An 18,675-nucleotide genomic window follows, 5' to 3' on the forward strand; every position below is an offset into this window, starting at 1 on the left:
ATTGGGGGTACCCAGTGGTCAAAAAGTGGCCGGGACGGGGCGGGTTAAGCTTCTCTGCATACACCTCTATCAAACCCCAGTTGCTTTCCTCTATTTTGCTGTTTCGCTTCACAGCACTCTTCACCAGTGCGAATGTCACGTCTCCTGGCACTGCATTCCCTTCTCTGCATACCCGCCAAACACAATCATGTTTACAGCCGCTCTGCTCTCTCTATTTCCCATTCATCAGTCTTTCAAAATATTCTTTCCATCTGGTCCTCACTTCTACTTCCATGGGTTAGATAATCTACCACCTGCATCCTTCACACCATCACATTTCTTTCCACTTTCACTTCTGCATTTCCGCACCTCTTTCCAGAATAACTTCCTACTTTCAGAGTAGTTTGCATTCATTTTTCTTCCTAGATCATCATTTACCTCCTTCTTTTTCCTCTTCACTAGTTTCTTTATGTCCTTCTTGCTCTCAATATGCTCACTTTCTAATTCATTTGAACCCCTATCCTGACTTAACCACTTCATAGCCACTTCGTCCTCTTTTCCTCTCACCGCTCTCTTAACCTCTCCCATCCCACTCATGCCGTGACATTTCTTTCTTTTGTTGTTACTCTTGCCTCACCACACACCACTTTAGCATTCCTAACTAATCAGTCCCTATAGGCATTCCACAGGCTGTCCATATCTATTTCATTCCAGTTCACTGTTTCTAACTCCTCTCCTCTACTTTGGTCCTGTAATCATCTGCCATAGCTTCTTTGATCCCTAGCTTCTAACTCTCAGTCTTTCTCCCTGACTGCTCGTTTTTTCTCCTGATCCACCTCATTCTTTTCAGCTTGAACTTGCATACCACAGTCATATGATCTGACAGACCTCCACATCGTCTTCTCACGGCCCTCGTATCAACAACCATTCTCATCATCAAACCTCCTCTACGAGCACGTAATCTAATCAGGCTTTCAGACGATCCCCTGCCTCTGTACCATGTAAATTTTTGTGCATCTTTGTATTTGTAATAGCTAGAAGTTACAAATGCACAACCTCCTTCCTGACACACATATCCTTTAGTCAGTTTCCTTATTATTATTTTCTCCTAGTGCTCCATAACAACCTCATTATGCCATCCTCAGAACTAATGCCTACGCTTCTATTCATTATCCCCCATTATGATCACTTTTGTAGCTCCTAGGCATTTCTCCCACTACTTCATCCAGCTCATCCCAAAATCTGTCCTTTCTTTTTTTCTCATTCCTGTCCTCACACGGTGCATATACTACAATCATTGCCACTTTAACCTTCTGAAACTTGAACCTGACATACATATACCTCGAGCTGACACATTTGTAGTCTCTCATTCCACTCTGCCTCACCTCATCCATCATTTGGGCCTACCAAACAAAGTAAACTCTGTTCGATCAGCCAAAGAGAGAGCTCCTGAAAGACAAGCAAGCAATCCTAGAATAATGGGCACAATACTTTAGCACCTTACTGAATCGAAGAAACCCAGTGGCGTACAACATCCTTGATAACATCACAAATGCCACTCAAGCTGATGATATCGATGCAAGCCGCCTCACACCTGCAGCAACTGCTCAGGCCATCCGATCTCAAAGAAATAAAAAAAGCCTTGGCCCTGATGGCATACCACATTGGGACTGATCAAGTAGGCTGGCCAGCACCTCCATAATATCCCATTGACTATCTGGAACCTAGAACAAATTCCATCTGAATGACTTACTTCTGATATTTTAACCCATCTTCAAGAAGAAAGGGGACCACTCAGATTATGAGAACACTGGAGTTATATCCCTTCTTGTGAGTGCTAGCAAAAGAACTAGCCATGATAATGTTATATTCAGACTAACAAAACATTTGACTGAGTCAACAGTTCCTGAAACACAATGTGGATTTCAGAAGGAATAAAGTACCTATGACATTTTTTTTAATGCGGGAAAGAAGGAACCAAAGGCTGAGCCCACAAAACTTTCCTTCCAAGAAAAAAAAAAAAACACAGAAGAGAGCCAAATTCAAGATCCATTCATTCCAAGATGCCTGGACACACTGCGTTTAAAAGACTGGAGATCATAGGAAGTAGGAAATACAGACAGAGGGAGACAGTTCCAGAGTTGACCTGTTGCATAAATGAAAGACTGGGAGTAACGGTTAACTCTTGCATTAGAGAGCTGGACAGAAAAGGGATGAGAGTCTGATGCCAGACAGGTGCTACATGCCCACTGTAGAGGTGGAGGGATGCAAGCAGACAGTTCAGAGAAGCAGTGACCACTGACGTTGCGATAGGAAAAAGATAAAGAGGCAACAGTGCGGTGAAGAGACAAAGGTTGAAGGGAGCCAGTAAGAGGAGGAGAGCTGATGAGATGAACAGCCTTGGACTCCGCCCATTGAGAAGAGCTGTATGTGGGGAGCCTCCCTACACATGAAAGTTGTACTCTAAACAGAGGTGAATAAAACCCATATAAAGTCAACAACTGTGCAGGGCTAAAGAAGGCATGGAGTCGGCTTTCTACACACCTAATCTCTTGGACGCAGATTTTTACAGGAGATGCAATATGATCTTTCCAAGATAAGTCCCATGTGAATGAAACCCCAAGCATGTTCAAGGATGATGCAGGATTGAGCTGGATATTATTAACCCCTCAACCACGGGACGTCACTTTCGTGATGCTTGGGAGCAAGGGATCATACCGTGGGGCGTCACTTTTGTGATTCTGTGTTATTTTGAATTCGCCCGGGCTTTCAAGTGGTGGCTTTTATCATCTATCAGTACTGCCAATGTCCAACACTAGTCAGCACTCCTAATCTCATCTGTACTCCCATCCACTGTTGACAATTTAGCCATTTCTCCCCATTCTTGACTCCCCTCCCTACCTCCCCTCCATTACCCTCTCCTCTCGCCTGCCCGACCGCGCTGCGCTAAGTAAATCTTCCCCGGAATTTTCCACTGATTTCATACATTGAAATAAGCCCTATGCCCTATTCTTATACAAAATAATATATACAAAAACGAAATAAGGTAAGTAATTGTGCCATACACCTGGAATTGGCTAATTATCACCTGACAACACCTCACGTGCACTCGTTCGCTAATTTTCCCTGTTTATTTCACCTTTGAAATATGCCGTATAAGCTATTCTCATAATAATATATATAAGAAAGGAAGGGAGAAGCCTAAGTGATATTTACATTCACCTGGAACTACCTATTTTATTATGTATTGTTAAGATTTCCTACCAATCATTTTTTAGCAAGTACTGCTAATGTCCAACAATAGTCAGCACTCCTTATCTCATTTGTACTCCCATAAATTGTTGACAATTTAGCCATTTTTCCCCGTTCTTGACTCCCCTCCCTACCTCCCCTCCATTACCCTCTCTCCCCTCCGTACCTCACCTCCATTACCCTCTCCTCTCGCCTGCCCGGCCACGCTGTGCTAAGTAAATCTTCCCCAGAATTTTCCACTGATTTCATTCATTGAAATAACCCCTATGCCCTATTCTTATACAAAATAATATATACAAAAAAAAGAAAAAGGTAAGTGATAGTGCTATACACCTGGAATTGGCTAATTATCACCTGACAACACCTCACATGCACTTGTTCACTAATTTCCCACGGTAATTTCCCCTTTGAAATATGCGGTATAATCTATTCTCGTAATAAAAATATATATAAGAAAGGAAGGGAGAAGCCTAAGTGATATTTACATTCACATGGAACTACCTAATTTATTAACTATTGTCTAGATTTCCTGCCAATCATTTCATAGCTTATATATTAGCAGCTGTCACCACGCTGACATTGGCAGCCTCTCACTGCTCCCTAGGCCACCACTGCAGTCAGTTTACTGTCGTTTTTCAAGGTGAAACCACGTTGGATTCGCGCCTGTCCAATTCCGCCGCTTTTTAGCCTCATGCAAAGGGTCCTGTGACTTTGACCCCTACTAAACCTCATGTGGAAAGGGTTAAAGGGCTAAGTGACTGCTTTGGAACATTAACTGGCTAATTTATCAATGAAAATGATGGACAGTGGCTACGATCTTTCTGGTGACTAGAACAGTGCAAGTGGAAATAAAAATAATGTGTAAATAATGTGAAAACAGCAAGTGAAAGCAATGAATGGAAATGTAAGTGAACAGTGGAAAATAGTTTTATAAGTTACTGCAAGTGACAGTGTATAACACAGTGTAAATAAAATAGAAATGTAAATAATGTAAATAAAATACAGAATGTAAAAAGAAATGTAAATGTGTAGTAATATAAGAATACGAGTATATAGCCTAGGAGTAATGACAGTGAAATTTTCACTCTAGCATGTATGAATACTATGAGTTGTGAAAGTAAAAGTGACAGATTCATTCCCAACGCTAGTATACAGGACGAGAAAGTGAATGCTACGTATTTTACTGAAAGAGAAACTGAATGCTTACAGTGACAATAAACTACTATTACTGAAGGAAATTTATGGATAAAGACAGCAGATATATATAAGTGTTATATAGTAATAGAAACATAAAGTGTGAGTGTTTTTATGAATAATAAATGACAGAATACCAGCGTGAACGAGTGCAAGTGGGAAGGTCACATGCCCTCGTAATTTTCATTGCTTTCACAGTGTTCTTTTTTGGGGGAGTATGGATTCCAAACTATTTGAAAATCATAGAACAGTGTTTCTAGTGATAATATCAGGCTGTGGTAATCATATTACGGGGTGTCGGAAGTGTAAAGTGGAGACTTCATTACCCAACTTCAGAAGTCTCCACAAGTTCTACGGTACTCGATGAAGGCTCAACAAACATCCGAGGAGAAAGCTAATGGTATGTGCCATATGCATATATAATTATAATATTCTAGGACTAACAACTAATTTTTGGCAAATATTTTTACAAAGTCTGTCAGAGCGTGAATATCCCCGCGGGACATGCAAGGAGCGCCAAAACAACCACGCAGTTTAGGGGTTAAATATTAGTGGGTACTCCTGTGGAAGATTTTGATGGGTTGATAGGTGTAAAAACTGAGTCTTTGATGCATTAAAAACAACAATATTATTTTTACCTCAGTCAGAGATACGAGCCAAGTCAGACATTAGGTGAGCCATAGCCTCATCTCTTGTTTGTTGAAGTAACTGCTGAGATGGACGTTATGGGAACCGAATGGAAAGGTGAAGGGTGGAATCATCAGCATGCAAGTGGATATGATTAGATGTACAGTTTGGAAAATCATTGATGAATAAAAGGATGAGAGTTGGTGCTAGGACAGAGCCCTGAGGAACACCACTGTTGATAGATCTAGCAGAAGAATGATGGCCATCTAGAACACCAAATAGAACGACCAGAAAGGAAGCTATAGATGAAGGCACAAATAGAAGGATAGAAACCGTAAGAGGGCATTTTGGAAATGAAAGATTTATGACAGACTCGATCGAAAGCCTTTGAGATGTCAAGTGCAATGGCAAAGCTTTCGCCAAAGTCCCAAAAGGAGGATTACTAGGAGTCCGAAAGGGTAGGTGAGAAGATCGCCAGTGGAGCGTCCCTGACGGAACTCATGCTGATGATCAGAAAAAAGACTGTGATAAGAATGATGCTTTAAATTTTTCTGTTAAGAATAGATTCGAAAACTTTTGAGACACAGGATGTTAAAGCAATTGGATGATAGTTAGAGGGTTGGAAATGAATGAGAGCAAACTTCCAGCAAGAAGAAAAGGTATAAGTTGAAAGACAAAGGTAAAAGAGTTTACCTAGGCAGGGTGTAAGCACAGAAGCACAGTTCTTGAGGACAACAAGGGAGACTCCATCAGGCCCATATACCTTGTTAGTATTGAGGCCAGTGTTGACAAAAAATACATCAGCTGAAGGAATTTTAATGTCAGCCATGATGAAGTCAGAGGGGGGAAGTGATGGAGGAACAGCACTGGAATTGTCTAAGGTGGAATTAGAGGAAAAAGTCTGAGCAAACAGATCTGCTATATCAGTAAAAGAAATGGCTACAGAGTGTCATGGGGGGAAGTGATTTCAAGAATTAAAAATGCTTTGATACTGCTCGAAAGTAGAGACAAGGAATTGACTTGTAAAAATCAAGTAGTGAGTTTTACTTTATTTGGCTTACTTCGCCGATTCTCTAAGGACGAAAATTTATAAATTTTCTCAGTAGTACACAGCAGAGACTAATTATTCACGAGCACTAATTGTTAGTACTGTTAGCCTCATGAGAAAGTGACTTCACCCTGACAATCAGTAACTAACACTAATAATAATGGACAGGTTCTTGCCGGTGCTTAACTCCTGGCTGGCACAATGGATTTAAGTTTAATAAAAGAAGTGGCCTAAATACGAGTTGTGAATAATGTAAGGAGTTTGTGCAAACTAGGAGCGGCAAACTAAATTAAGCCTAATGTGGATAAATAAAACTCAATTCTAATTACATTAAGCTCAAAGAAAAGAACTGTAAATTTATTGATAACAGTAATATAAATTTACGTTATATGAATCTCAAAATGAATTCAAAAGGGGAATTCGCGGTCACAGAGGGACTCATGAATTCAAATAACAAAAGAAATAAACTCAGTCGCTCATTCAAAACCTGATCAGACTTAAGCCTAGAAAAACGAACAGAAATACTGGTCAGTGGAGGGAATGGAGCTGAAGCTACAAAAGACTGGGCATCTGCATGATGAACACCAAGCGCTGCTATTCGCTGGAAGCCCACTTCGCCAATCACTGTCTAGGTGAAGATCCAGGAAATCACTGTACAATGGAGACGCTGCTCTCTACGCTGGGCACTAACGATCCTACACTCGAGGCGCTCCAAAGCTGACTGAGTTCAAAATGGGAAAGGGTGAGAGATGACCATGTTCACAGGAAGTAGGTGTGGCCTAAATTCAATGGTCAACGGTGAGAGGGCGAACGATATACACGCAATAAAATCACTCAGTGAAAGCACTAATGTCGTGCAAAAGAATGGTCACTCATGAAACAGTGACAAATGTTCTGAAAACCACTCCGATCGAAGTGCATACAAGGACGGTTGAACTGAGTGATGCCCAGTGGAAATTCCACTAGAGTTCATGGTTTTCTCACCAAAGTACAATGTCACGAATTTGTTTAAATACCCAATCGTGGAATTCGTGACACAGAGCCATCAGAATAGAAAAGAGGAGGGAAGGATGATGAGGTAAAGTTGTTAGAAAGGGTTTTGGCAAAGTGCCAGGAAGGAGCAGGAAGAATTCGAGTTGGAGAGTTGAGAGCACTTACTATGTTTGAAATTATTTTTAGCAGAGCAAAGAACCGACTTAGCACGATTCCAAGCAGAAACATAAAAAAAATCTGATTCATGGGTGGGTTGGCTTCGGTACCTTTTATAGGCCCTCTCCTTGTTGCAGATCTTTGTTGCCCGACAGATTCAAGAGAAATTCGACGAGTAGAACCATGACTTGTATATTGTATTCATTGATCATTCAAAAGGATTTAACGCTGTCAACAGAAAACTTTTTCTGAATGCTCTGTAAAAATTTGGAGTTCTAAATAAATTACTTACTCTCCTAAAGAATTTGTATGACAACATGAATGCTCGTGTGTCCTTAGGTGAGAGCAAATCTGAACCCCTCAGTGGGGATGTGGGTGTGAAGAAAGGATGTGTCCTAGCTCCTGTCAATTGCAACATCTATCACACTGCAGGCACCCTTTAAGTCACAGTTAAATAAACCCTGATGATGGAACAAAAATCAAGTTCTGTCTAGTTAGTAAGTTATTTAATCTTAGACGTCTTGAAAGCACAGTCAGAGACTGAAATAGCTCATTTTCTAGAGCTGCAATGCAACATTTCAGATAAATCAAGAAAATGTGAACAGGTGGAGAATTCTACCTACCTTTGATGTGTGCTCACAGAAAACATAACGTTGATGCAGAAGTCCGTGCATGAATCAACCATGCCTCAGTCTCTTTTTGGAGTCTCACATCCAGAGTGATTGAAAACAAACTTGAAAATCGAGATGAAGGTATCACTATATACAGCTGTATGCCTCTTCACCCTATTATATGGTGTTCAGTCCTGAACTACTGATCAACTTCACATCAAACAGCTTGAGTCCTTTCACGTCCAATGCTTACAGCGCATCCTAAGACTCACGTGGAAGGTTAAAGTTCCACACTCACAAATTCTCCCGCAGGCAAAGTCAACCACCAGAGAAACCATGCTGGCTAAAAAAGAACTTAGATGGGTCAGACATGTGTTCTGTGTGCCTGAGCACCGCCTTCCCTGCCAGGTTCTGTATGACCAACTTCCTGCAGCACGTCTCAACCCAGGGGGACAGAAGAGTTTTAGAGATTACATAAGGTCAACTGTGAAAAAATGCAACATCAAACCATAAGATCGTGAAACCAGTACCTCTTACAGAAAAAAAACAAAAAATGGTAGCCCTCCGCAGCTGAAGAACCATTCATCTTGAAGAAGCTCAGAACTTTGCTAGAGAAGGGCGTAGACAACGGATGCACAACCAAAACGGGGTTCTCTCAGCACACCCGGACTTGAAACAATAACTGTGTGGCAGGGTTTGCAGATCCATAATTGGTCTGCACAGTCACACATGTTGGCACCAAAGTCTGAGCAATAAACCATCATAGTGAGTATAGTGGCCTTTGTCTTCTGTTCTAGAAAGACAAATTTTAAGTATGTAAAGTAGTAGCAGCAGCAGCAGCAGAAGAAGAAGTAGTTGTAGTAGTAGTAGTAGTAGTAGTAATAGTAGTCGTAGTGGTGGTAATAGTCATTTCATTTCATTTCATTTTATTTAGTATTATAATTACATAGTTTGATATCATTCTATAACATAACATTCTGTATGTAACAAAGTATATCATTCACAGCATCCCTCTACACTGTCATCGTTGTTTCAATCTACTATTATTAGTAATTTCCTTGTCTGCAAACACATGTAACCCATATATGCACAAGCGGAAGCTGACTGACAATTGCTAAAAATATTCAGTAAAAAATAATATTAAATGAAAAACAAAGGAATATAAATGCCCAATGATTTTGTAATCACTGCACGCGTAATAAAAATAATACTAAAAATGTTTAATTATAGAAAATAATCCCCAAACCATATACACACAAGTGGAAGGTGACTGACAATTGTTAAAAATATTCAGTAAAAATTAATATTAAAAGAAAAACAGAAATAATATAAATGCCCAATAAAAAAGACTGATTTTTAAAAATCACTCCACACATAATAAAAATAATACTAAAAATGTTTAATTACAAAAAAAAAAAAAAAATACCCCAAACCAATATTTTAAAAATGTATATGCTTTTAAAATATTGTACCCAATTTTTCATCAAAATTTTGCTTAAAACAAAAAAGAAGAAAGTTTTTAAAAACTAAGTTATGTATTAAAAAGCAATAAAATAATAAAAAAATAATAAAATTAATAAAAAGCAAACTTATAAAAGTTCAATGTCAGTTACAATATAAAAAAAAAAAACTTTTTAAAAAATATTTGGTTAAAATGTTTTTTAAATGTCTCCAATAAATAAAAACAATTTAAAAAAGATAAATAAATTAAAATCTGCATCAATCCCACACCCATATGACAAGTGCATTAAAATCTATAGAAAATACAGTGAACTTTCCTATCCTCATGTGTTTGTGCCCACATTATGTGATAGGTTATAATATCCAAACTTGTTCTACGAAAATCCACTTCATACTCATTTCTGAACAGGGCAACACCACTGTTAACATGTACGCCAGTAAATTAATGTGCAGTGTTAAATCTGATAAGGGGGTTGTGATTTTTCTATAGTCTCTTTACGTACTGTACCTTGCTTGGGTCAGAGCTGTGTGGTGTTTAACCTGCCCCAACCCGACCACTTTTCCACCACTGACTTCCCTCAATTCACCATTTTTGGAAAAAAATTGATTTGGCTCAAACCTCGGCTTTTGGTGAGAAACATCGAAAATTCATAGAGAAATTGCTCACCTGAGGTTTAAAATACTCGACCCAGGTACCAGTACCTCCTTACCTTACTGGGTTTTCTAACAGGCTGGCACCAAAGAAAATGAGTTCTATGGGAGGGTAACTATTTCACACCACTCATAAACTGTATATATTTATTTTCTTGGTACGAATTTATATATAGTACAAGAGTATATTGGTTTTCAAACAGTAATATAGGCATTATAAGCACTGTTTCACTCACTAAATCATCATCATACCTGACCTTTTTTTGCCACATTACCTGATCACCATTTCTGACTGTTTCTTCCTCTAATGCTATGTAAAGTTTGTCCTCCACATTGTCATCGATTGGGGAATCACTCTGGCCCTGAATTTCGTACCATGGGATGACATGGCTTTACTGGCCAAGTCACTGATAACAGGTGAATTGCTGAGACAATGGCATGCAGGGGGGAGGTCATGCTGGGTAAGGCATTGTCCCTGCCTGGCATCTTGTAGAGGAAGGTGTCCCATGTATATGTACCAAAAATCACTTGCAAAAATTGAAAATTGTGCAAATTAGGGACTTTGCAATTGATTCGCGTTTATGTACGTCGACGGGATTGGCAGTGACAAAATGTGCGGACGTTAATTCACGTCGACGGGACGCCGCGGGTTTAGTAGCATCTGATTGCTGTTATTAGCCGTTATATGGCTACTAGGATGAATAGGAAAACCACACATTATTATCACAGCCTTACTGTATGCCACTTCAAAACAATTAACCCGCCCCGTCCCGTCGACGTATGGGTACGTTGCAACGATTTGCATTTGCCAGTCCCGGCGACGTACCGGTATGTCGTGCAATTGCAAGGTCCCTAATTTGCACAATTTTCAATTTTCGCGTGATTTTTCATATGTATACACGGGACACCTTCCTCTATTCCTCTACAAGATGCCAAGCAGGGACAATGCCTTACACCGCATAACCTCCCCCCTCCCCCCCTCACACCATTGTCTCGGCAATTCACCTGTTACCAGTGACCTGGCTAGTGAAGATATTCAGGGCCAGAGTGATTCCCCAATCGATGACAATGTGGAGGACAATGTTTACATAGCATTACAAGAAGAAACAGCCAGAAATAATGATCAGGTAATATGGCAAAAAAAGGTCAGGTATGGTGATTAGTTAGTGAGTGAAACAATGCTTATAATGCCTTTATTACTGCTTGAAAACCAATATACTCTTATGCTACATATACATTTGTACCAAGTAAATAAATAAATACCGTTTATGAGTGGATAAAATAGTTACCCTCCCATAGAACTCGTTTTCCTTGGTGCCAGCATGTTAGAAAACCCAGTCAGGTAAGGAGGAACTCCTACCTGGATTGCGTATTTTAAATCTCAAGTGAGCGATTTCTCTATGAATTTTCAATGTTTCTCACCAAAAGCGAAGGTTTTAGCCAAAAAAAAAAATCGAAAATACCTCGGGACTGGGGGATGTCGGAGATGCGGAAAACCTCGGGACGTGACGGGTTAAAAATATTTGTTTTTAAAACTTTTTGCATTCCATAAAGGAAGACCATACTGTGGAACACAATATGAATTAAATAAGAATAAAAAGGTATCAATATTTACATGACTAAAATCCCTAAAAACAGTGTTAAAAAGCAGCATAAAAGTTATTTGGCCTAAACTCTATATTATTAAAATTACTAAAATTATATAAAATATAACGTCCCAAATATTTATAGCAGTTTACCACTTCACTGTGGTCACTGTTCAAGTTTAAAGTATCACCTATAAAAGCTTAATTTTGTTTAAAACAAATACTTTTAGTTTTTTCGTTATTAGTAACTAATTTGTGGTCTATACACAGGGGCACAACCAGAAATATAATTCACGGGGGGAGGGGAACAATGACTAACCATGAGAAATAGAGAAACACAATGCATTTCACCATTTGAGTTGATGTATGGCAAAATCACCCATCGTGCTGTTTTTTTTATTACCTCGATACTAAAAAAAAAAAAAAAAATCGAATATCTGTTTTGCACCTAAAGTAAGGTAAGTCTTATAAAGTATATGTATACACAAGGCTTTTTACTCAGAATTGCATATTTTTTCAGTTCTCCAAATATGTGACATACCGAGTATTACACCCTGGATTAAACAAGTATTCTCGAACACATGTAGAAATTTTGGGTGGGGGGCCAGGCCCCCATCCCCCACCTGGCTGCACCACTGTCTGTACAGGAACACAGAGTGGCATACAAAATCTCCATATATGCCAGTGACCCAGCAAGAAGTACTAAATCATCTGCATATGCCATTATATTAAGCTTAAATATACCAAAAGTACATCCTTCATTGCATATTGAGATATTATTGATAATATCATTGATGTAAAAATAAAAATAAAAAATGGTGAAAGAATCCCTGCTTGTCTCACACCTTGATCTATGTAGCAGTACTTATTGCTGCTGCCCTGCCTGTTAATATTTACCATCTGATTTCTCATATAATGCATTATAATTAAGGTTATATCTATTGGAACATTAGAATTAAGTAGTTTATTTCCAAGCATTATGTGGTCAACTATATCAAAGCTCTGCGTAGATCAACAAAAGAGAGCTATAGGGGAGCTCATAGACGTGTATGATGCCATTACCGCCTTTAATAAATAGCACACATCAGTGGTTGATGATCCTCTTGTAAAGCCAAACTGCCTTAAATTCATATTTACCTTTTCCATTAAAATGTCTAGAATCAAAAGCTCAAAAATTTTCAAAAGACATGAGGACTGCATTACAGGCCTGTAATTCATGGACTCAGCAGTATTCTTCTTGTCCTTAGGAATGGGACTGATAGTGCCCTGCAGTAAAGCACTAGGGAGATAGCAGTGGGTAAAACAAACATTGTAAAAACCAGCTAGGGTGCATAAAAATTTTCTGAAACATGTTTTAAAAATACTGAGTGTATACCATCAGGCCAATACCTATAATTAGCTTAGAAATTACTTTTTAGAGTGATTGTGCTGAAGTTCTTAAGTGCAACTTATTTCTTCCAGGTCACTGATTTTTTAGGTCTGTAATACAGTTATTCTCACTCATTTCATCCATTGAAGATTGATTTGATAAAAATCTTTCCAAAAATATATTTGCAATTTCTGATTTATCACTGCCGCCATCTATCACATCAGTGATTTTCTGCATCCCCTGATCTTCTTCACTTCTTTCCAAAACTGAGTCTTATTCCTAAAAGTAAATTTCTGTATAAGTGACTGGCATATCTCCCTGTGCTTGTTTAATTTACAATCATTTAGGGCTCGTTTAAAATCTCTTCTACTATTTAGCATTGCTTCATGATGTGGAGTGCCCAATTCTCTGCCACCTCTTACCCAGGCCAAGTAATTATGTCTGGCAACAGTATGTAAATGCTTGACATTTTTATTCCAACCAGGAATTAACTTGTATTTATTCATATTCACAAATTTACACCTAAAGCCATCACTTGCAGTGTATATACTATTAGCTATAGCATTGTACATTTCATCGATGTCTTTCAAGTGATCAAGACGGCGTATCCTGGTACATGGCAGCTGTGTACAGTAAAATTGATAAGTGCATCTATGTGACTATCCACAATGACATTTTTATTACTCAGGTCTTCCACGTTTGATTTATTTCAATTCACAGATGCCTGTTTTTCCTCATCATCATGTGTTGCTTTTACATTTTTTTTCTTCAGGTGCATTGGCAAACAGAAATTCTAAAACTACCTCTATTTATGGTTTAAAATATTAACATCTGTTACCGTAATATCATTATGGACTTTTCCTATAAAATGGACTAACCATTTACTAGCAGTATTGCTATAACCTGTGAATGTAACTGAGTCCTGATCTAAGGCATCAACATCAAAACATACAAGAGAGTTCCTGATCATAAAATTATTTAAGTTTCTCCATGCCCTACCATAAAAAGGATCTGCATTAAAATCACCAATAAAATATATTGAATCATAGTTAATATCATTGTTAAAATTCTGCAAAATTGATAATGACCTCATATACTTATTTAAAAATCACTTTTCAAGTAAAGATTTACAAGTATACTACCTTTACCACATACATGAATGTTAAATAACATAATGTTTTTTCTCAAGACAAATATTTTGAACTTTAAAGAATCAATCTTTCTTCCACAGTATTGCCATTCCTCCTTCTGGCCTACCTGCCATGGCAGTTAGGACTTTATCTGAATAAGTTGCTCCAACCCCAATACAGTTATAATGTTCATCAATTTAATCAAGAATTCCAAGTTTATCTTCTACAACAAAAGTTTCTTGTAAAAATATTATATCATACAAAGACGCCGTTAGGTCCCTAATCAAGTTTATATTTTTCTTTAGTGAGCAATAGTTAAAAGAACCAGTTTTATTTATACTGGCAGTCATTATGAACATTTAAGTCACAAAATTATTTTTTAAAAATCAAAAAAAAATTCACCAAGACAAGTATAAGGAATAAAAAAAAGTTACAATGTCTTAGTATTAAAAAGATCACAAAGAAGTAAATAAAAAGATGTTAATGATAAAAAAAATAAAATATCAACTTCAATGACTAAAACTGATGTAAAATAAAACAAAAGGGAATAAATGCTAAAAAAAAAATCACTATAGTAGGACTCGTCTACGTTTGCGGCTGTGGTGTGGCCCGCACCTGTGTACAGTGTTGCCACGTTTTCTATACCGTTATCTCTCTCTCTCTCTCTCTCTCTCTCTCTCTCTCTCTCCTGGCGGGAGATGTGAGCCACCCTGAGTACTTTTGATTCTTTTATAAGTTGTTTATATTTGTGCTTTCATTTGTTATTTTGGTTTTGTTATATTTAGTGATATTTATCATTTTTTGTATACGGTGACAGATGACCTGTTATTGTAGTACCATGATTGATTTTCATTCATTCATTCTCTTTCCCCTTCCTCCATCTCTCTCTCCACACCACTCCTGAGGTCAAGGCCACTGACTGGGTGTGGAAGTGTTGCCGCTCGCTAGTGAATAATGTTTTTTTTTTCTTTACTTCAGTATTGGCATATGCCTACTATTTTGTCCTACATATTAGCTTATGATTATAAATGTGATTATTCCTCGCCCTTAAAATTATGGTAAAAGCCAGTAAATGTGAGCATTTTTCCCTAGCAACACCTGTACAAGCTATCCTTGTGTCTACGGAGGTACGTACTTTACCTTAGGCCAGCTGGGTGTGTCAGTGCTGCCACTCACAAGAATTATATGAATTATTTCTTTTACTTTAGATATTGGCATATTTCTTCTTTTTTCAGGCTCATTCTCTTATATGCATAACTGTAATATTATTACCCACCATAAAACTACGCTAAAAAACATTAAAAGTGACTACAATTTCTTTTAGCAACACTGTACAATATGTATGCCATGTTTCTGTGTTACTGTATAAATATTTTAGGCATAATAAGATTACTGTTGATTCATCCATCAAAATACACAAGTGTAAGTTTTATTCATCTGAACTTATCGTATTTGTGTTGCCTTGTACAGTCACGTGTACTAATTTCTGCTCAGGGGTTACCCCTTCCTTCCCCCCCTCTACCCTGGACAGAGGGAAGGGGGGAATCGCGAACAAGTCTACCCCGCCTTCTGCCCCCAACTCCCCCACCCACCACCACCAGCTGCCAGTTACTGATTAGACGCAAATTTTCTCATGTCCTGTAAACATGACTAAACTGTCGTCGCACACGCTTTCAACGGCCAAGATTTGGACTATATTTTTAGAATAAATTATTACCGTATTGAACTGCATTCTCAAATTGAAAATATTCACCATCATTGTAATCCAGTGTCGTCCGCTGCACAATTCTGGGTTCCAGTGCTTACCTTTTCACTTCCCCCAGCTGTCTCTCTCTCTCTCTCTCTCTCTCTCTGAATTTACTTTTCCCACTCAATCTTTCTTTTTAAATTTATATAACTTTCTCTTTGCTTCTCTCCCCCTCTCCCCCTTCTCTCTCGTTCTTTGTCTTAATCTTCCCCGCCTCTCACCCCTCCCCTCCCCCCACCTTAGGCCTGATCAGCAGTCAGTTACACCGTCACCGCTCCTTTGTATATCGTGTGCAGGCAACATTTATCACACACACTTAGGTCAGATGTATGGAAAGCTAATTTATATATATATATATATATATATATATATATATATATATATATATATATATAATTGTATTTCTCATTATGTGCCAAGTTCAAATAGAAAACACCAGACCAATATTCGTAATTTTTATTAGAGTTACCGTTCCACTTGACATAGCTGGGTAGCTGGGCTTATAAACTGCACACACACACACACACACACACACACACACACCGCTCGCTGGTGCAGTGGTAACGTTCTCGCTTGCCAACTGGTGGACGGGAGTTCGTGCCTCGCTCAGCTTGCGAAAAGTTTCACTGACGAAGTGGGTGGTTACTGTCCCCCTTGAGCAAGGGGACGGGTGTGTGCGTATGTGAAGGTCACAGCCTTGCCCTCATTCAATAACCAGTTATTGAATGAGGAGTTTGACTGGGACATGGATGGTTCGGAGCCAGCAGATCCAGTTGTTAGAATGACTATATTTCTAGTCGCCACGCTGTCAGTGCAAAATTTAAGTCGTGTGTGTGTGTAATTCACCGGGTCAGTCAGGATCACTTGATTGTCGTGATCGTCAGCTTTTTACCCTCCCGGAAGAGAGCTGAGAGCTCATATAGTCCGATCTAAGGGCATGGCTGTGACCTTCACACACGCACACACCCGTCCCCTTGCTCAAGGGGGACAGTAACCACCCACTTCGTCAGTGAAACTTTTCGCAAGCTGAGCGAGGCGCGAACTCCCGTCCACCAGTTGGCAAGCGAGAACGTTACCACTGCACCAGCGAGCGGTGTGTGTGTGTGTGTGTGTGTGTGTGTGTGTGCAGTTTATAAGCCCAGCTACCCAGCTATGTCAAGTGGAACGGTAACCCTAATAAAAATTACGAATATTGGTCTGGTGTTTTCTATTTGAACTTGGCACATAATGAGAAATACAATTTTATATATATATATATATATATATATATATATATATATATGTATATATATATAAATTAGCTTTCCATACATCTGACCTAAGTGTGTGTGATAAATGTTGCCTGCACACGATATACGAAGGAGCGGTGACGGTGTAACTGACTGCTGATCAGGCCTAAGGTGGGGGGAGGGGAGGGGTGAGAGGCGGGGAAGATTAAGACAAAGAACGAGAGAGAAGGGGGAGAGGGGGAGAGAAGCAAAGAGAAAGTTATATAAATTTAAAAAGAAAGATTGAGTGGGAAAAGTAAATTCAGAGAGAGAGAGAGAGAGAGAGAGAGATACAGCTGGGGGAAGTGAAAAGGTAGCACTGGAACCCAGAATTGTGCAGCGGACGACACTGGGTTACAATGATGGTGAATATTTTCAATTTGAGAATGCAGTTCAATACGGTAATAATTTATTCTAAAAATATAGTCCAAATCTTGGCCGTTGAAAGCGTGTGCGACGATAGTTTAGTCATGTTTACAGGACATGAGAAAATTTGCGTCTAATCAGTAACTGGCAGCTGGAGGTGGAGTGTGGGAGAGTTGGGGGCAGAAGGCGGGGTAGACTTGTTCGCGATTCCCCCCTTCCGTCTGTCCAGGGTAGAGGGGGGAAGGAAGGGGTAACCCCTGAGCAGAAATTAGTACGCGTGACTGTACATAAATAGCTTTCGTTTCACATCGCAAGTTGGGGAAACGTGGCACCATTGTACACAGGTGCGGGCCACACCACAGCCGCAAATGGAGGCGCGTCCTACTATAGTCACAGATTTTTTAAAATAACAACAATGACAGTATTAATAAAATAAAAGCAGTAAATAAGACAATAAATTAAAAGCCTGTGTGTTTAGTCCAATAAAACCGCTTATGCCACAAAGAAAAATTAGTTAATAGCACTAGCATTAGTCTTATCATTTTTCTTCCCAGTTCAGTTATAAAACTTGTCAACTATGATATCCTCAGGCCATAATTCTGGCTTAAATAACTTATCCTTTTCCGCAATATTCAAAGTAACTTTATATGCTCTGAACTCATTATATCCTCTGAGACTGAATTTATAATTACTCCAAACACATCAATAATATATGTCTGAATGTCATTACTCTTTACCTCTTTATCCAGTCTGCCAGTGAAAACATCAACTAATTTATTGGCTGCCTTGAAAGATATACCATCATACTTTCTTATACCTTTAACGACGGGCTGAGTTCTGTTAAAACTTTCTTTTTTCTCCTTCCTTGACTGTACCAAAGCTCATTTTTCCTGTGGGACTGTGACACTATCCCGCCTCACCTGGGTTATCTGACGCACACCTTGGTGTTGTGGGGTGTGAGGGGTGCGGTGCACACCCTTGCTGATGGCCCCAGTGCCGCGGTCTGTAACACAGGGTGCTGGGCTGCACACATCACTGCATCACCATTCCCAATACCCAAACTCCTTGCATTCATTTTGCCTGCATTTTCCATTATCATTTCCACAATTCTGGTGCCTCTGACATCATCACATTCCCTTTCATTAATAGCACTTCCCCTGTTCCTTCCACCATCCTCCCCAGCAACTCCTCTGTCGCTCCACTTTCCCACAGAACCAATGCCTCCCACCTCCCTTTC

The sequence above is a fragment of the Coenobita brevimanus genome, chromosome 25, assembly GCF_032717465.1.
Source record: "Coenobita brevimanus isolate Jiangsu-jjx chromosome 25, ASM3271746v2, whole genome shotgun sequence".
NCBI classification, from domain to species: Eukaryota; Metazoa; Arthropoda; class Malacostraca; order Decapoda; family Coenobitidae; genus Coenobita; species Coenobita brevimanus.